This window comes from Nicotiana tomentosiformis, chromosome 1 (assembly GCF_000390325.3).
Source record: "Nicotiana tomentosiformis chromosome 1, ASM39032v3, whole genome shotgun sequence".
In the NCBI taxonomy this organism is placed as follows: Eukaryota; Viridiplantae; Streptophyta; class Magnoliopsida; order Solanales; family Solanaceae; genus Nicotiana; species Nicotiana tomentosiformis.
The window spans coordinates 123,399,144-123,420,820 of NC_090812.1; positions in this window are offsets into that span (position 1 = coordinate 123,399,144).

The following is a 21,677-nucleotide window of genomic DNA, read 5'->3' on the forward strand; positions in this document are numbered from 1 at the left end:
TACTTCATCATGAAAGATTTCTTCGATACCGGACTGAGGTTAACCAGCTCTAGCTTGAGGTCAAGGAGCTTGCCGAGAAAAGAGATATGTACAAGCTTCTCAACGAGTAAAACTAAGGGGCCATTAAGGGCCTTTAGGCTGAGCTAGATGAGGCTCAAAGGGAGGCTTCGAATATGAGGAGGGAACATGCCGATCTGGTAGAAAAGGTAAAGATTTTTGAAGTTAGCAATAAAGACTTAGCCATGGCGACTAATGACCAACACTCGCAGGTTCAGCAGAAGATTGGCCGGATCGACCAACTCCGAACTGAAATGAATGAGGTCCAAGCCATGGCTGATGGTTGGAAGAGAAAATGGATTGGCTGTTTTCAGAGAAGGAAACCGCTCGGGCACAGCTAGCATCGGTAGAGGTTTAACTCCGGGTGGCAAAAGAAAACGACGACAAGCGGTCCCAGTTGAATGATGAACTCCAATCACAATTGAGCTCGACTCTGGCAGAGCGGGATTCCCTCGGTAACGAATGTGAAGCTATAAAGTCTCAGCTTCGCACAACCTCCACTGATGCTGAAGAGATGGTGGCCCAGTATAGGGCCGATGTCGAGGTAGCCGAGGCTCTCTTGAAGACTACTGCTGAGTACCTGAAGCAGCTATCCCGAAGGTAGACCCTCGAAGAGATCCATGCCAGAGGCTTTGACCTGTCGGCCGAGATCGAGGAGGCAAAAAGTCTTGAGGTAGAGGCCAAGAAGCTAGCTGAACCCGAAGATGAAGAAGGCTCTGAGGGCTCCGAATAACCCGAAGCCCTCGACGGTTTGGTGACGAGTCGGGTTTCGGTGAAGACCGGGCGGAGATGCCTTAGGATTTTTTATTTTTGTTTTTGTATCTTGCATTTATTTTGTTAAGGCAGTTTTCATTGGCATTTGTAAAGATATTCCAGAATGTATAAAGTTTTTCTTTTTTCTTTCGGCAATTTCAGCAATTTGCAAGTCTATTGTCTTCGGCATCTTTTTAAAATTGCAAGCATTTCTAATGCTTAGCACAGAATCAAACGTAGTAATAAGTCATTTTTTGGAGGTCCGAACAAGTCCTGTGCTAGATGCAATTTTTGCTCGAACTTGTGTAAGCTCGGAGTAAATGGAAATTTCACCAATATGCTTCTTTAAATGTTTTTAGACTGTATCTTTGTCGAGGGTAGCCTTTGAAAAGGTTTAGAATTTTTTTGAAGGCCTTATGTTTTAATTACAGGCTTCGGACGTCTCCGGACCATTTTTAGGGTAGTCATAGCCTTTTAGGTTTGGGCACTGCCTAATAGGTTTTGTGCTTCCGGGTTTCGATAACCCGAGCCACCCTAGCTTATCTCGGACGGCAGTCCCCGAGTGGGGGTAGCCCTTTGGGCTTGGATAAGGGTGGCCATTGGGCTCGATAGTTCCCGGTAGTAATAGCCCTTAGGCTCGATACTTGTAAGAAACAAAAAATATTTGTTAGCAAGGTGGAAACTTTCTTTCATTAATGTGTGTAATGTACAAGAATGTAAGCATGTAAAGGCTTGTATTATGGCTGAGGTGACCTACGTGGGGATGGTTCATTCGACTGTTTGGCCCTTACAATAAATCCTAACCACCGAGCCTAGACTGTTCGAGCACAAAGTTTCCTTCCTTGCTAAAAATCATGACCCGAGGGTGATAGCCCCCAGTATTCGAGGTCGATCTTCGAGTGGGCTCGAATACTGTTGATGCGACCATTGACTCCGATTCAAAACCAATCTTCGACTCTAAGTTAGAACGGTTTATTGTTGCCTTGTTAAAAGTCATGCCGGAAAACCCATTTGGGATAAAACCGGTTCAAGGAAAAAAGAGTTCAATGCATGCTTTGAGACCTAATAGCTACATTCTCCTTTGGCTGTTTCCTGCAAGTGTTATCCCAATTTGTAATTTAAAAAAAAAAAAAAGTGAAAGAGGTCGTACCTTAGCAGTAGTATCATTTTAAGTGAGTCACGTTCCAGTTGTTTGGTAGTTGTGCGCCCTTTCCTGCTTCGAATTTATACGAACCTTTACTGGTAATCCTGATGACTCGATATGGACCTTCCCAATTTGGTCCTAGCTTCCCTTTGTTTGGGTTCCAGGTGTTTTGTGTTACTCTTCTTAACACCAAGTCCCCGATGTTAAAGTGTCGGAGGTTGGCTCTTCGGTTGTAATATGTTTCTATCCACTACTTTTGGGCGGCCAACCGGACTAGAGCGGCCTCGCGCCTCTCATCCAGTAGTTCTAGGCTCATGCGCATGGCCTCGCCATTTAATTCTTCGGTTGCATATCGGAACCTGAGTCTCGTTTCTCCCACCTCGACCGATATTAGTGCTTTGGTACCATAGACCAACAAAAATGGAGTGGCCCCGGTACTAGATTATGAGGTCGTGCGGTATGCCCACAAGACTTTGGGTAGGATTTCCTTCCATTTTCCTTTGGCATCGGTCAACCTTTTCTTAAGGTTTTGAAGGATTGTTTTGTTCGTCAACTCTGCCTGTTCGTTCCCACTAGAGTGATAGGGTGTTGATAAAATCTTTTTGATCTTACAGTCCTAAAAATATTTGCTTACCTTACTGCCGATGAACTGCTTCCCGTTATCACATACTATCTCGGCCGGTATACCAAACCGGCATATTATGTGATCCCAAATGAAGTCGATGATTTCTTTTTCCTGGACCTTCTCAAACGCTGGAGCTTCCGGCCTATTTAGAGAAATAGTCAGTCATAAATAGTATAAATTGAGCCTTGTCGGGTACCCATGGTAGGGGACCGACGATGTCCATTCCCCATTTCATGAACGGGCAGGGTGACAGGACCGAGTGTAGTAACTCCTCGGGTTGGTAGATCATTGGTGCGTGCCTCTGACAGCCATCGCATTTTCGCACAAAGTCCTTTGCATCTTTCTCCATATCGATCCAGTAATAGCCGGCTCTGATTATCTTACGAACCAACGATTCTGCCCCCGAATGCTTTTCGCAGGTGCCCTCGTGAACTTCCCTCAAAACATATTCAGTGTCTCCCAGCCCCAAGCATATGGCGAGTGGGCCATCGAATGTTCTTCTGAATAGAGTATCTTCGGACAGGCTAAACCTGGCTGCCTTCGTGCGCAGAGCTCTCGATTCTTTGGGATCCGAGGGTAACTTCCCAGTCTACAAATAGTCTATATACTTCTTTATCCAATCCCAAGTTAAACTTGTTGAGTTTATCTTAGCATGGCCTTCTTCCACTACTGATTTCATGAGTTGTACAACTGTTCCCGAGCTGAATTCATCGTCATCAACCGACGACCCCAAGTTATCCAGAGCATCGGCTTCGTTGTTTTGATCCCGGGGCACGTGTTATAGGGTCTATTCCTTGAATCGATGTAGCGTTACCTGTAGTTTATCTAAGTATCTTCGCATTTGTTCCTCTTTCACTTCGAATGTCCCATTGACTTGATTTACCACAAGGAGGGAGTCGCATTTAGCTTCGATCACTTCGGCCCCCAGGCTTTTAGCCAACTCAAGACATACAATCATGGCCTCATACTCGGCCTCATTGTTAGTCAATTTCACAGTTCTAATATATTGTCTAACTACGTTACCCGTAGGCGGCTTCAACACAATGCCGAGTCCGGACCCCTTTGCGTTCGAGGCACCATCCGTAAACAGGGTTCAGATTCCTAAGGAGGTCCCAGAGGTTAACAACAATTCCTTTTCGACTTCGGGTATTAAGGCCAGCATGAAGTCGGCCATGAAGTCTTCTAAAATTTGAGATTTGATGGTGGTTCATGGTCGATATTCGATATCGTACCCGCTAATTTCCACGGCCCATTTGGCCAATCGTCCCGAGAGCCTGGGTTTGTGCATTATGTTCCTCAATGGGTAAGTAGTTACGACACATATAGGATGGCATTGAAAATATGGCTTTAATTTCCTGGAGGCGCTTAGCAAAGCGAGCGCCAATTTCTCCAAGTGAGGGTACCTTGTTTCGGCCTCGCCTAGAGACCTGCTAACATAGTAGATAGGAAATTGCGTACTTCCTCTTCCCGGACTAAGACTCCACTTACCACTATCTCGGATACCGCCAAGTATAGGTATAACCGCTCGTCCGCCTTCGGAGTATGAAGCAAAGGTGGACTCAAAAGGTACCGTTTAAGTTCTTCCAAAGCTTGTTGGCACTCCGGGGTCCACGAGAAGTTATTCTTCTTCTTTAATAATGAGAAGAACTGATGGCTCTTATCAGAGGACCTTGATATGAACCGACCCAGGGCAGCTATGCGCCCGGTTAGCCTTTGAACGGCCTTGACATTGTCCACCACGGTGATGTCCTCTATAGCTTTGATTTTGTCGGGATTGATCTCAATCCCCCGGTTGGACACCATGAATCCAAGGAACTTCCCGGACCCGACCCCGAATGCGCATTTCTCCGGGTTCAGCTTCATATTGTATTTCTTCACTATGTTGAAGGTTTCCTGCAAATGTTCCAAATGGTCCTCTACTCGTAGGGACTTAACTAACATGTCATCAATGTAAACCTCTATTAATTTTCCTATTTGCTCTTCGAACATCCTATTTACTAGGCGTTGGTAAATGGCACCGGCGTTTTTTAATCTGAACAACATTACATTATAACAATAGGTACCGTATTTAGTGATGAAGGAAGTTTTTTCTTGATCGCCCAGGTCCATCCAGATCTAGTTGTACCCGGAATAGGCGTCGAGAAAGCTGAGTATCTCGTGGTCGACCGTCGCATCGATCATGCGATCGATGTTCGTCAAAGGAAAAGAGTCCTTAGGGCATGCCTTGTTCAAGTCTTTGTAGTTTACATACATTCTTAATTTATTTCACTTTTTAGGCACTACCACTACGTTAGTTAACCAATCCGGGTACTTAACTTCCCGAATATAACCTATTTTAAGGAGTTTGGATACCTTATCTTTGATGAACACATGCTTGACTTTGGACTGAGGCCTCCTCTTCTGTTTAATCGGGTGGAACTTCGGATCCAAGCTCAGCTTGTGAGTAGTTATTTTCAGTGGGATCCCTGTCATATCAAGATGGGACCAAGCAAAATAATCTATGTTAGCTATAAGGAATTCAATGAGTTCTTTCCTAAGCTCGGGAATTAACCCCGTGCCTAGGTATACTTTCTGATCGGGCAAGTGTTCGATCAATATGACTTGCTCTAGCTCCTCAACCGCTGACTTGGTGGCATTGAAATCGTCAGGGGCGATGAATGACCTGGGAACTCTGTAATCATCATCCTCGCCTGCCTTTTGCTTTTACGGTTTGGTCATGGCCGGTGTCGGTGATTGCTATTTAGTTTCTTCCTTCCTAACTGACTTTAGGTTCTTTGATGTCGAGAGGGCAGACACAGGGATCACCTCATCGACCGCGAACATTTCTTTTGCGGTCGGCTGCTCCCCGTAAACTATTTTGATCCTTCCTAGTGTGGGGAATTTCAATGCATGGTTTAGAGTCGAGGGTATTGCCTTCATATTGTGAATCCATGGCCTTCCGAACAGAGTGTTATACCTCATATCCCCCTCGATGACGTAGAACTTCGTTTCCTGAATGGTTCCGGTAGTGTTCACCAGCAGGGTTATCTCCCCTTTAGTAGTTTCACACGCCATGTTGAATCTGTTTAAAACTCGGACTGTAGGAACTATTTGGTCTTGTAAACCTACATGTTCCATGAGCCTCGATCTGATGATATTGGCCAAGTTCCCTGGATCAATCAGCACACACTTAACTCGAGATTTATTTATAAGTACAGAAATTACCAGGTCATTGTTATGTGGCTGCACGATGCCTTCGGCGTTTGCCTGGATCAATCAACACACGCTTAACTCGAGATTTATTTTTGAGTATAGAAATTACCAGGTCATCGTTATGTGGCTGCACGATGCCTTCAGCGTCTTCATCATTGAAAGAGATAGTCCCCTCTGGCATGTAATCTCGGGTTTGCTTTTTCCTTGTAATGGACACCTTAGTGCGCTTAAGCATTGGCCCCTGTGGAATGTCGACTCTACCGATGATCATGTTGATGACGTGCTAAGGTTTCTCTTGCTCGGTCTGCTTGTTGGAGTCCCTATTCCTTAAGTGATTTTTAGCTCGATCCCTCAGAAACTCCCGAAGGTGTCCGTTATTGTAAAACCGGGCCACTTCTTCTCTCAGCTGTCGGCAGTCTTTGGTCCTGTGACCGTAGGTTCCATGATACTTACACATCAGGTTGGGGTCTTTTTGGGCAGGATCGAACTGTAATGGTCGAGGCCACTTAGTATCTTTGATGCGTCCAATGGCTGATACGATACCGGCAGCATCGACGCTGATGTTGTACTCTGATAACCTCGGTGCCTCCCTAGACCTGATTGGTCTGTCAAAACTATTTTTGCTCATGAGTCCCCGATTATTATGACCTCGATTGCTTCATTTTTTCACTCATCGCTGGGTTACATCAGGATTCACTGCCCTTTCGATCTCCGCTATACAATTGGTACCGATCTCTGCTCGGTCTTAGTTCATGATCGATGGCTCTTTTAGACATGTCGTTGGTTCTAATGGGATACACGAACCCAGAGGGGGCCCCAAGTTGATCATCCTCCACTTTGAATTTTGATTGGTACCTGTTATGGACGTCAGCCCAAGTTACCGCTGGATACTCTATCAAATTATGTTTCAGTTGCTGTGAGGCCAAAGAGCTTTGGGGTTTGAGTCCTTAAGTGAATGCTTGGTTAGCCCAATCGTCCGCAACCAAGGGCAAATCCATCCTTTATATTTGAAACCTCGACACGAACTCCCTGATCATTTCGTTATCTCTTTGCTTAACTTTAAAGAGGTCTGATTTTCTGGTCTCGACTTTGATGGCCCTGGCATGAGCTTTTACGAAGGCATCCACAAGTATGGCAAATGAATCAATGGAATTAGGGGGCAGGTTGTGATACCATATCATTGCTCCTTTAGACAGGGTTTCCCCGAACTTTTTCAAGAGAACCGATTCAATTTCGTCATCTTCCAAGTCATTTCCCTTGATGGCACAGGTGTATAAGGTTACGTGTTCATTCGGATCCATGGTCCCGTTTTACTTTGGAATTTTGGGCATACAGAACTTCTTCGGGATCGGTTTAGGAGTTGCGCTCGGAGGGAAAGGTTTTTGGACGAACTTCTTGAAATCCAAGCCTTTCAATATCACGGGTGCTCCTGGGATTTGATCAACCCAGGAGTTATAGGTCTCCACTTTTTTGTCGTTGGCTTCGATTTTATTTTCTCCTGATTCCACCTATTTTTTTCAGTTCCTCAAGCATCTTTATTATCTCGGGGTTGGTTCCGGGTTCAAATTCACCCGGCCTTTCTGTGGCCGGTTCATTTCTGTGAGTGTTTTCCCGGGATGGTTAGGGCTCGACTCTGCTGGGGGCGCGACTTTGGTTTTGCAACTGGGCTATCGCTGCCTGTTGAGCCTGTAATATTTCGAAGATTACCCGCAAATTGATCCCATCACCTTCTCCGTCCTGTGTACTTCGGGCCATCGATCGGGCTCCCCCGCGAACGTTGTTTTAGTGGTCGGTAGGCAAGTTTGCGTCGATAGCTACATGTGAGTTAGCATCGATCGGGTCCGCGACTGGAACTCCATTGGGGTCAATAGGGGGCACCTCGTTGGTGGGTACTACATTGTTGTTCTCGCCCTGGTAGCCAGACTCAGCACCAACGTTCAAAGGAGCAGATTGAGAGTTTGACATTTTTAATTTGACCTGAAATTAAAATTTCAAAGAACAAGTGTAAAATAAAGTGTGTTATGAAAATTTGTATCAAATTACCGCTATTATCCCTAGCTCCACGGTGGGCGCCAAACTGTTCACCCTCTAAAAGGGATAACAATTAAATTTATATATGATTTTAAGGATATGTGGATTAATTCAATACAAATGATAAATGGCGTTAGATTAAACAGATAAAAGACGCAATAAATTGCCAAACCAATAAGGAGAGTGATCCCGGACTCATTAACGTCTTAACGAAGTGCCTGACTTCGATCCCGGGCTCACACTAATGAAAAACTGATGAAAAAAAGTAAGAACTTTTATAACAGAGAGAATAAGAGTATATTGCCTTGATATGCGTGTTATAATGTGTTTAATGAACAATTAGTTTGCCCTTTATATAGTAGGGGAGTTTAACTCTAAGTACAATTCTAAAAAAGGATAAAAATCTTTCTTTATGCTAATCACTGATTCACTGCTGATACGGGCCGAGATTTATGTTGTGATATCCGGTTAGACGCGGACATCATTGCCCATTATTAGTGTGTGCAGTTGCTTGGTAATGCTCTTTGAGGTCTCAATCCTTAAATCGGACCTCGAGGATATGGCCCTAATATCCCTGAGGGCAAGTGTTTGCCCGAGCCCTGATACGAGGGATTCTTCGTTCTGACTCCGATACATTACAGTCACCTTCCTGCTCCGCTTGGCTCACCGGGAAGTCGAGTCATGCAGCGGACCCGATTTTACCCATATACACTTATCTCATTCCATTCATATTTTGATTGTGATTGGTTACTTGTTGTCTTTATCATATGTACACTCTTTGTTGTCATTTGTTGCTTTTATTTTCGTTGTTAGCCTTTATTGACGAAAGACTATTTCGAGCTCTAGTGAATCTAATTCTAGTTATGAATGTGGTTGATTCATTTTTTGATTTGGTCTATGAATCTGAAATAGATTGTTGTCCAAAGACCAAAGTGTTATATTTTCTAATTTGGAGAGAAGCAGGTGAAGACGCGTGGATAGTATCATATGCTAAAGGAAGAGCCAAATGTCCAATGTTCTAGAAGATATTTTTTATCAGATTTAGTAGACAACTGTAATCACATATTCTTTTGTATATATTTTTATTATAGGTTGTTAGGAAGTTGGTTATTAGATTCTTTTTTTGGCTCGGTAGGTGCTCTTCTAGCCTAGTCCATTGTATTCCTTTTGTAGTATATAAATAGGCTTGCACAGTGTAAAAGAAGAACACACAGAAAATGAAAGCTTGAAAGTTTTCACAAACATTTCCTTTCAATTGATTTAGCCTTGTATTGATAAATTTCTTTATTATCATTTATTGCCTTTACTTTCCCATTGTTAGATTATATTAATATTTTGTACAGGTTTCTATGTCTGGTAGGTGTCTTGACCTGACCTCGTCACTACTCTACCGAGGTTAGATATGCTACTTATTGGGTACCGTTGTGGAGTACTCATGCTACACTTCTGTATATTTTTGTGCAGATCCAGGTACTTCTACCCGTGTCGGATGCCAGTGAGTTGATTCAGTCATTTCGGAGACTTCAAGGTATACCTGCTTGACGCTCACATGCCTCGGAGTCGCCTTCTAATATTGTCTTTACTACTATTTATCTTCACATCAAAACAATATTGTATTTAGAGATTCCTAGTGTACTTCATTTGAGCTTATGATTTTGTACCATCGGTTTTGGGAATTATATGAATGTTGTTCCGTTTTGGTTTTATTATGATATTTATCAATTTAAGTTAATATCTTGTCGGTATTTCTGCTAAATTCTCAATGTGTGTTGGGTTTACCTAGTTTTAGAGGCTAGGTGACATCACGGCTTCCTAAGTTGGGATTTTGGGATCGTGACAACAAACAAGGCTTTTCCAATTAAATTCATTCAAGCCGATATGTTGCAAAATAACAAATCTAAATAAAAAGTAATAGAGTTTCTCTATATTTGTATAGGATATATCACCAAATACAAACATTCACCTAAAAGATCGGGAGAAATTCAAAAATAGCCAGATTTACAAGTGGTCATTCAAAAATAGCCACAGTTTCAAAAGTCATCGAAATTTAGCCACTTTTTATGTAAAGATAAATCTGAACGAAAACACTGTTCAAAATTCGGAAAATATCCAGCATAATATACTCGAACTCCAGTATATTATACTGGAGTTTGGAGTTCCAGTATACTTTGCTGGAATTAAACTGGAGTTACAGCAAAGTATACTGGAACTCCAGTATATTATACTGGAGCCAGCAAAGTATACTGGTCCAGCATAATATGCTGGAAGTTCATACACATGTGCACCGAACTCCAGTATATTATGCTGGACCGGTCTCTGTTGCAGCAAAATAGTGGCTATTTTTTAATGACTTGGCACACGCGGCTATTTTTAAATGACCAATCCGAAAACTGACTAGCCCGTGCTATTTTTACAAAAAGATCAAGTCTTAATTCCTTTTCAATAGGGCCTTCTTCGTGAAACGAGATTTGAAATGGGCCAAGACCTTTTCTCTTCTGTAAACGACCGAAGATCCTAAGCTATATTTACACTCGGTGGCTACTTTTGTGGCCTTGTATTTAGAAGTTGTCCATTTTTTAAGACAGAGATCCATGATTTGAAAATTAGATTTTAAATTTTGAGATACGGAACATGTGATCACGTTCAAATTTTAGACCATTGGTTAATTTTATAAAAGTGGTCGACAACTAAATACAAGGCGATAAAAGTGATTACTTGTATGAGTCAACCGATACATCAGCAATACGTAACATACCTTTGAACTAACAATTAAAATATATCCATTTGGAAAAAGATACTACTTACTCTCTTAATAATCTTTATCGAATTCAGAAAATATAATTTGTTAAATTTGAGTAGATTTAGATGGAATTAAGATATGAAATTAAGAAGATGCTACCCTATTATTAAGTTCCTCCACTATATAAAGACCACCAAGTCCTATCAAACTCTCATTCCTCACCACAAGTAAAAAGCTTAAGTAATTATGCAAGAAGAAAGTTGATCATAATAATGGTTGGCATCAAGAAAAAGAAAACCATTCTCATGATAGCGTGGTATTCTTTTTTCTGTTGTTCTTTTAAATCAATGAATCATCATGATAGTATATATTCTTATTTTGTTGCCTCCCCTCCAAGAAAAACAGACAAATATATATTTATTTTCTTTATTTTGTTCTTTTTGTATCAAACTAAAATATTTATTTTGTCCTCTGGATTTGGAGTTTTAGCGTCTGCGAGCTAGTTATCTATTCTAACTTATTTGTACTGATCCAGGCACATGTAAATATCTCTACAAAACTTTTATAGTTTTCATTCTTTGTTTTGCTGTAGTTTGATTTTTTTAAGTGAATATGTTTTACTTAACAAACTGAATCTTATATTTTAGGTTTGAAAATATACAGCTAGGACAATATAATAAAGGCACCAAGCTCCATCCATAAGGATCTGACCCATCGGAGGAGAGATTATCCAACATAATCTTATAATATTTTTCTTTTGGGATGGTCCTAAAAAAAGGAACTAAGAGATGGTCCCGAGGGGGATAATCAGAGGTTAAATTGTTATATAGTTTGATTTCTAGAGACTGTTTTTATCGATGATTGATAAGTAGGGATTTTGACCGCTTATTTGATCTCTTTTACTTGCGTTTTAGCTCAAAAATGCTTAAAGGTATTCTCGGTAACTAATAAAATGTGCTTTCGTGAAGGAATATTAGGAGACGAGCCAAAGAAATCAAAATCAACTCATAAAGGAGTCAATTATGGACAAGGACCAAAACAAGGCAAAAAGACCCACAGTGCGGACCGCAAAATAATGTGTGCAGCCGCAAAACAATGAATTATCACTGTCAGATTTCCTTCAGAGTATGCGGACCGCACAATTATTGTGTGGCCGCAGAAGAGTAGATTCAGAGAGTTAGTTTTTGGGCAGGCTGAAGATATGCGGACCACACCATAATTATACGGCCGCAGGATGACAAGTGCGGCCGCACTCAGAATTGTGCGGTCCGCACAATCAAATGAAGTGCGGCCGTATCCTACTTTTATGCGACCGCAGAAAGTCCAGTTGACCAGTCAAGCTCAGATTGCGGACCGCACACAAAATTGTGCGGCCGCACAACCTCCGCAGGAGTATTTTTCTCAGATATTTTCAGCTTAGTATAAATATAACTTTTTGTCATTTTTAGGGTAAGTTTTGTTTTTGGGAGAGCACCTGAGCCGTTTTTTCTTTACTGTTTTGAGTAATATTGTACTAGATTAGCTTCTAAACATTAGATTTTCTTTCCCTAATCAATTATTATGCATTCTATCCTAATTTCTTCTTTTATTTCTTCATTTTTCATGAGTAGCTAAATTTTTAGCTAGGGTTGTAGCACAACCCTAGTGTGGGTACTTAATGGGTGTTTGATTTAGGACTTGTTTGTGATTGGGTTAGTGATATTTAGCCTAGTTCTTACTTGAATTCAAGAATTAATGGTTGCAAATATTGATTCATGCCTAATTGACTTAGACTCTACTTGAGAAAGAGAGACTAAGTCTAGGAAAACTTGGCTAACAAGAAATTGATAGCCCCAATTAAAGGGGTTGAATCTAGAGATAGTAAGACCCGACTTGAGCATTTATCACTTATTTTGTGCAATACCCATTTGGACTTGAGAAAGCCAAATTGAAAAAAATCACTCAAACTACCGAGATGTATAGAGTGGGTAATTGCGTGTGATTGCTATATTACAACCCCGACCAATCAAACTTGCCCTAGAGTTTACAACCTATTAGGTAACCACCTAGGTGGAAGTCACGACCCTAGATCTTTTATCATTTAAAAAATAACCAAAACCAAAAATATTGTCTTCTAGTTTTATAATTGCAATCAATAGTTTAAAGTAGAAGTAGAAAACAATAAACAAGAATGTGGAAGTGTAATCTAAGGCATATCATACAATTACACTAAATATATACCTAATCCCAATTCTAACTCCCTGAGGATTCGACCCCGACTTGCGTTGGGTTTTATTATTGCTTCGACCGCCTCACTACCTATATTTGTGGTGTGAGTTTGGGCGACATCAATTTTTGGCGCCGTTACCGGGGAGTTAAACGGATTTAGCTATATATCTAGGTTTTTGTGTGATTTGTCTTCTTTTCCTTCCGAGGCAATAATTTTGTTTTTGAATTGCTTATAGGTACGAGAATGGCTCTCAACAACTAGCTCATTGATAATTTGCCATTGGGGGAGGAAGTGGACGATGATCAAGGAGATGAGGTTCTTCCCGAACCTCAAGCAAATAGGCGAGGCCGACCGCCTCATGATAATGTTCCCGTCCCTCCCCCACCTCCACCAAGAGCGGCAGCCCACCGGATGTTTCCAAACGAGGGTTATGCAAGTGCTATTGTCCCGCCCCATATTAGGGCGGGAAACTTTCAAATCACCAACGTGATTCTTACACTACTTGAGCAACGGGGATTCTTCACCGAGGATCCAAATCAAAATGCTTACAAGGGGGTTCGTCGATACTTGTTGGGGGAGCAAGTAAACCAATGTTTCTGAGGACGCGCTGAGGTTGAGGCTATTTCCCTTTTATTTACGGGGAAAAGCATTGGACTGGCTAGAGAAATTGCCCAATCATTCCATCCATACATGGGATGAGTTGGCCGAAAAATTCACTGCCAAATTCTTCTCTTCAGGGCACATGACTACACTACGGGATGAAATTCTAGCGTTCAAGCAAGAGCCCAATGAGCCATTGCATGAGATTTGGGAAAGATATCGTACCATGGTTAAAAAGTGCCCGAATAATGATATGACCGAGGCCATGATCCAACAAACCTTCTACAGGGGTATCAACACAACAAATAAATATGTGGTAAATCAACTCGCCGGCGGAAACTTCTTGAACATACCTTATGCCGAAGCTTGTGAAATTATGGATGAGATGGAGGATACCTCATCGGCATGGCAAAGTAGGGCCAATGTTCCGCAAGGTGACTCCAATGCCATTCACCTACAAAAGGAACTACATGATCATGGGCAAGTTATCGCTGAGTTAACAACCACAATAAACCAATTGGCAAAAGCTCAGTTGCAATAAGTTCAAGGGCCGAAACAAGTGAATGCGATGGAAGGCATAAATATGATGATGAATAAGAGACGACAAAAATGTCAATAAGGGCAAAGCCGTCAGGAATAATTCATGCAAGATGATAGTGGGTATGACCAAGGTGATTCGTATAATGAGCAAGAAGAAGAAGTGCAATACGTCAATAATTATCAAGGTCAAAGAAATAATGCTCAAAATCAACAACAATGGAGATCACAAGGAAATCAAGAAAATTAGAACAACCAAAGCCACCAAGGCAATTGGAGTGGTGGCAACAATAATCAAGGCAATTGGAATAATCAAGGAAACCAAGGCAATTGGGGTAGAAACAATCAAAGTAATTGGGGAGGTAATCAAGGAGGGTGGAACAACAACAACAATCGGGGGTCGGGTTTTCAAAGGTCCCCGATGTTCTAACAACCGAGCAATCCACCTCCCTATCCTTCTCAAGGCCCGAGATCTTCTAACAATGAGATGTGATGGATTGAAAATATGTTCAAACAAATGATGGAGAAAAATGATGACTCTGATGCTCAATTAGCATCCCACAACACTTCAATCCGCATTTTGGAGGTTCAACTTGGCCAAATCTCACAAGCATTGAACACTCGTCCTAAGGGGGCACTACCAAGTGATACGGTGGTGAAACCAAAGGGTGGGAATAATACGGGACATGCTATGGCTGTGAATACGAGAAGTGGAAAAGTTGGAGATGCAACCACCTCAAATCAAAGAAGAATTGTGGATGATGATATTGTGGTTCAAGAAGATGAAATTCCAAGCAATGTGGTTCAAGATAATGACGAAGTGAGAATTGATATTGATGAAAATATGGAGGAGGCACAAGTAGAGGTAAACCCATCTAGGTGACATACCGGAACCGGTAGTGCCAAAAGCTAAGGCACCAATGCCAAGGCCGCCTCCTTCATACCCTCAAAGTCTTGCAAATCAAAATAGTGAGAACTAATTCAAAAAGTTTATTGATATGATGAAGAGTTTGTCTATCAATGTACCATCGGTTGAGGCGTTGGAACAAATATCGGGTTATGCAAAGTTCATGAAGGACTTGGTTACTAAGAAGAGGTCGATGAATTGTGAAACTATCAAAATGACACATCAAGTGAGTGCTATTATGCACTCAATGTCTCCGAAATTGGAAGATCCGGGTGCTTTCACAATCCCTTGCACTATTGGGAGCGCCGACTTTGCCAAAGCTTTATGTGATTTGGGGGCAAGTATCAACTTGATGCCCTACTCTGTGTTCAAAACTTTGGGAATTAGGCAACCAAGACCCACATCTATGAGGTTGCAAATGGCGGATCGGACTATGAAGAGGCCATTGGGAATTATTGATGATGTGTCAGTCCGTGTTGATAAGTTCATCCTTCCAGCAGACTTTGTGATCCTTGATTGTGAGGTTGACTACGAGGTGCCTATTATCTTGGGTAGACCTTTCCTTGCTACGGGGAATGCTCTTGTTGATGTGGAAGCCGGTGAGCTCACTTTCTGGGTAGGTGACGAAAAGGTGGTTTTCCATGTGTGCAAATCGATGAGGCAACCAAACAGCAACGAAGTTTGTTCATTCGTGGATTTAGTGACCGAAGTAATTATTGATGATGCTAGTGCCACAATGAATGTTGAGGATAATTTGGAAGCCGTATTGCTCAACCTTGATGATGATGAGGAGAAAGATGGCAATGTGGAGTGTGTGAATGCATTGCAAGGGATGGGGTCGTACACTTATGAGCCCAGCAAGCTATCTTTGGATCTTGAAAACCGGAAGACTCCTCCAACAAATCCCTCAATCGAGGAGCCTCCCACTTTGGAGTTAAAGCCATTGCCTTCGCATCTCAGGTATGAATTTCTTGGACCTTCTTCTACTTTACCGGTTATCCTTTCTTCTTGTTTGACTAACATGCAGGTAGAGTCCACATTGGAGGTGCTACAAAGGAGGAAAAGAGCAATCGGATAGACCTTGGCAGATATCTGGGGCATAAGCCCCGCCTTTTACATGCACAAGATTATATTGGATGATGGTGCCAAACCCCCTGTTGAACATCAAAGGACGCTAAATGAAGCAATGCAAGAGGTGGTCAAGAAGGAGATCATAAAGTGGTTGGATGTCGGGGTTGTTTACCCCATTTCTGATAGCTCATGGACTTCTCCGGTGCAATGTGTCCCAAAGAAAGGGGGCATGATTGTGATAACAAATGACAAGTATGAATTGATCCCCACAAGAACTGTCACCATGTGGAGAGTGTGTATGGACTATAGGAAGCTCAACAAAGTCACTCGGAAAGATCATTTTCCTCTTCTATTTCTTGATCAAATGTTTGATAGGTTTGCCGGACGTGCTTTTTATTGCTTCCTGGATGAATAGTCCGGCTACAATCAGATTCTTATTGCTCCTGAGGACCAAGAGAAGACCAATTTTACTTGTCCATATGGTACCTTTGCATTCTCTAGGATGCCATTTGGGTTATGTAATGCACCGGTGACTTTTCAATGGTGTATGATGGCTATTTTCACCTATATGGTGGAAGATATTCTTGAGGTCTTCATGGATGATTTCTCCGTCGTTGGGAATTCTTTTGATGATTTCTTGAACAACTTGAATAAGGTATTGGCAAGATATGAGGAAACTAACTTGGTTTTGAATTGGGAGAAATGTTACTTCATGGTCGAGGAAGGCATGTCCTCGGTCACAAGATTTCAAAGTATGGTATTGAGGTTGATAAAGCCAAAATTGAAGTGATCTCCAAACTCCCTCCCCCTACATCCGTGAAGGGAGTGAGGAGATTCTTGGGTCATGCGGGGTTCTATCGCCGATTCATCAAATATTTTTCCAAAGAGGTGAACCATTTGTGTAAACTTTTGGAGAAGGATGCCAAGTTCTATTTCAATGAAGATTGCATGAAGGCATTCGAGTTGCTTAAGTTCAAGTTGACTACTACTCATATTATTACCGCACCAGATTGGAGCTTGCCTTTTGAGCTCATGTGTGACACAAGTGATGTGGCGGTTGGAGCGGTGTTGGGGCAACGTATCAACAAAATCTTCCATCCGGTCTATTATGCAAGCAATACCATGAATGATGCCCAAGTCAACTACACAGTGACTGAAAAAGAGCTCATTGCTATTGTATTTGCTATGGAGAAATTCCGCCCGTACTTGATGGGTACAAAGGTGATTGTTCACACCGACCACGCGGCGCTTCAGTACTTGATGAGCAAGAAAGATTCTAAGGCAAGGTTGATGCGGTGGGTGATTCTATTGGAAGAGTTTTATCTAGAGATTCAAGACCGCAAGGGTAGCGAGAATCAAGTGGCGGACCACTTGTCCCGATTGGAGGAGGAAGGGAGGCCACATAACGGCCTTGAGATCAATAATTCATTTCTCGACGAGCAAATCCTAGTCGTTTCAATGACCGGGATGCCATGGTTCGCCAACTTAGCAAACTATCTGGAAAGTGGCATTGTACCGAATGAGTTCTCTTCAAACCAAAGGAAGAATCTCAAACGGGATTGCCTTGACTATTATTGGGATGAGCCGTATCTTTTCTGAATATGTACTGATGGTGTGATCTGACGATATGTGCCGGAAGAAGAACAAATGGGTATTCTTGAGGCTTGCCACTCTTCACCGTATGGTGATCACCGTGGTGGAGTAAGAACGGCGGCAAAAGTTTTGAGTTGTGGATTTTATTGTCCTACTCTCTACAAGGATGCTAGTGAGCTTGTCAAGTGGTTTGATGAATGCCAAAGGGCCGGTGGGATCTCAAAGAAGAATGAAATGCCTCTCACAACCATTTTGGAGATAGATATCTTCGATGTGTGGGGTATTGATTTTATGTGTCCGTTTGTTAGCTCTTGTGGGAACACCTACATTCTAGATGCGGTGGATTATGTATCTAAATGGGTTGAGGCCATTGCTTTGCCCAACAATGAAGCAAGGAGTGTGATGGCATTCTTGAAAAAGAATATCTTCACGAGGTTTGGAACCCCAAGAGTCATTATTAGTGATTGGAGTTTGCATTTTTGCAACAAGGCTCTTGATAACTTATTCACAAGGTATGGTGTCACTCACAAAATATCAACCCCCTACCATCCTCAAGCAAGTGGACAAGTTGAAGTCTCCAACCGGGAGATAAAGAGTATTTTGTCAAAGACAGTCGATGCCAACCGGACGGATTGGTAAGAAAACTTGATGATGCTCTTTGGGCTTATAAAACGGCCTACAAAACACCGATCGGGATGTCCCCATACCGGTTAGTGTTCGGGAAGACATGCCATCTTTCGATAGAACTTGAGCATAAGGCCATGTGAGCTTTGAAGAAGTTGAACCTTGAATGGTATGTCGCAGCAAATCTAAGGATGTCACAATTGAATGAGCTTGATGAATTCCGGTATCGTGCCTACACAAGCTCGTCTCTTTACAAGGAGAAGATGAAGTACCTCCATGACAAGTACATCCACAACAAGGAATTTAAAGAGGGTGATCTTGTGCTATTGTTCAATTCCCGATTACGGATGTTTCCGGGCAAGTTGAAATCAAAATGGAGTGGCCCCCTTTAGTGCTCTAGATTTGAAAAATAAGAATGATGAGGTGTTAAGAGTCAATGGGCACCAAGTTAAACATTATCTTGGCAAGGTTGATGATGTCCACATTATGGCGGTTCTTCATTTCAAATGATCGGTAATCTGCATCGTACCGCGACGTTAAATCAGGCACTTCTTGAGAGGCAACCCATGTATCTTTTTCTTTTTCTTATTTTTATTCTTTGTTAGATAGCTTTGTTTTGTGCTAACTAGTTTTGAAGTGTATGCAGGAATGGGTATGCATTACAGGGACTGTGCAAGAAAAATTGGCTAAGTGTCACAAAAGTGTGGACCGCACCAAAATTATGCGGACCACACAATCACTCTACGGCCGCACAATTCTGTGTGCGGTCAAAAATGCATGGTCTCTGAAGTTTGGCTTGTCAAATTTCCTTAACAATTTGCGGCCGCACACAAAATTGTGCGGTCCGCACAAATTTTGCGGCTGCACTCACTCTTGTGTGCGGACCGCAGAAATCTTCCAAGGTACAGGTGAGGAGTGCGGACCGCACTCAAAATTGTGCGGCCGCACTCAGGTAAGTTCTGGGCCCGACGGGTCAACTAATAAATAGGGCTTTTCATAACTTTTTACACTTTACACTCTCTGAAATCTTAAGCCCTAAGCAAGCACAGTGCATACCCCATTAGCTCTAAATCTTCTCTCATTTCATCAAGTTAGATTCTCACCTACATCATTCACTACTGGTATGTTCAATCCATGTTGGATTTTTGTTCTTTCTTCTTAATTTGTGTTCTTGTTTTCTTTGATTAGTGTAGTTATTTTTAGGCATATAAATGTCAAATGTGCTTAATATATGCTTCAAAATCATGTGGGTAGCCTCGTATGTGTTAATTAGGGACTGGGTAGACCACTAAGCTTGTCAATTTGTGCAAACCATGTCTAAATTGAGAAAAATGGCATGAACCCTAGTTTATTTCCCGTGAAATTCAAAGTGTGCTGCCGCACACATTTTTGTGCGGTCCGCAGTCCTTTAACTTAGGGCTTCTGTGTGCTTGAATTGTGCGGTTCGCACTGATGAATGATCAGAGAACCCAGTATTCTGAACCTGGGGCTATGCGTCCGCACTCAAAATTGTGCGGCCGAACTCACTTTTGTGCGGTCCGCACTTGGTAGTGAGGCCGCACTCATTTTTGTGCGGTCCGCACTGCCTCTTCTGTTTTTTCACAACTGGCCTGCAACTGTCATGCATATATCTGTGTCCTATGAACCTGAACTCTAACGATTCTTATTGTTATAAATTGCAAACGATGGTTAGATCACGTGGTGGAGGAGATACATCAAAAGGGAGGGAAGAACCCTCCTGAGGCCGAGGCCGAGGCAAGAGTAACCTACCTCTTGCCATTCAGAGGACCATAGGCAAGGAACCAACCGCCAACAAAGTTCATGAACCCTCCGAGACCAGGCTCCCATCTGGGGAAGCTTCTGAGGGTAACTCTATGCAAGCACAGCAGGAAGCCCAATCACAACAAGTCCCGGGAAGATTCCACTTGGTAGATGAGTCATCTTCCGCTACTAGTTCTTTTGAAGGTTCGAAAGAGGGTAGTCCAGATTCTGAGCCCTCTTCGTTACATGCCCCGGCTGCACCAAACAATGTTGATGATGATAATGATGTCCCGGATGATGGTAGAGGGGGTGATGCTACAATGGGGGGTTTAGAGAGGTCGAGGAGAAAGGAGATATGGGAAGAAAGATTTGTCAGCTTGACTGCCTTCAACAGATTTAGAGAGTGGTGGCCCTAGAGATCGCTCACTCTTGAGTGATAATTCTTGATAAGGGATTTGGACAAGCACAACCTAAATGTCCTCAGACACTTCCAGTAGAGAAAAGGATAGAAATGGCTCACCCAAAGAGTCCTCAATGCAAATAAGCACTTGGTTAAAGAATTTTATGTCAATGTGGCTCACATTAAGAAGGGTACCAAGGTGACAAAAGTGCGAAATCTAAAAATCCGTTTGACTCCTGTGCTTTGAACTTTTATGTGGGATTTGAAGAAGTGGAGGCAGTCCAATACTTGGAAAAGCTGGCTATGGATGATGCAGCTCGCCCGTGGCTAGCTAAGATTTTGGCTATTTGAGGATCAACACCTCTGTGGCTTACAGCAGGGGTTCCCATAGTTCGGGCCACCCTAAATTTTGAAGCAAAAGGGTGGCAAACATTTGTGTGCAGCCGCATTGATCCGTGCCTAAATGAGAACAACCTCCCACTTCCACGTGTAGTCCCGATGGCTTCGATTATGGCTGGGTATCACATTAATGTTGGTGCCATCATGTCCACCAACATCACATTAGTTGTCCAGAAAGATGAGAGATCATACCCGTACCCGAACTTCCTCACAGAATACTTTAAAGATCAAAAGGTGGAGTCGAGGTAATATGATACAGAAGTAAAGGCCAAGAAGCCTTTCTCATGGTACCACCTGCAGGGTGCTGACAACCCAAAATTCAAGGGTAAGGCAACTACCTCCGCTGGCCAGTCTGAGGAGCCAGCGGTAGTAGTTACTGATTTAGCTGCTGAGCCTTCCACAACAGTCGGTCCTTCCACCGGGATAGCATCCATGCCACCATTGTCGTCTTCTAAACCACCAGCTTCATTATCAGTGCCATTATCAGTGCCAGCTTCATCCACTTATCCACAGACTGCGTTGCGAGTCTCCTAGACATTGGCGAGTCTCAACAACTGGATGCAGGTCGCTACTTCAAAGCTGTATGACATATCTAGTGCTGTTGGAGCACATTCAGCAGCCCCAGCAGCACCACAGGTACCTCCGTCAGTGGAGAAAATATTGAAGAAGATTCTGGACAACCAGAAGACCATTATGGAGACTCTAGTGGCGCATGGGGAGGTCATTGAGGAGTTAGGAAAGCAAACAAAGAAGATGCGGAAGTCTCAGACATCGAAGAGGTCAGTGGACAAGTTGAGAAAAGTGGTTGCCAAAATTGCATCTACTGGAGATCTACCACTGGACTTACTTATAGAGGGAGCACCTTCAGACCCAGCAGCACAAGCATCACCAGTAGTACCAGAGGCGTTACATATAGCAGCCGGCCAGTCTGAGGAGCCAGTTGCGACTGCCCATAATGCTGAGGAGATGATCCAGATGCTCAGCAACCCTGTTTTCCTTCAGCCAGATGATGATGAGATACAGCTAGAGGAGAC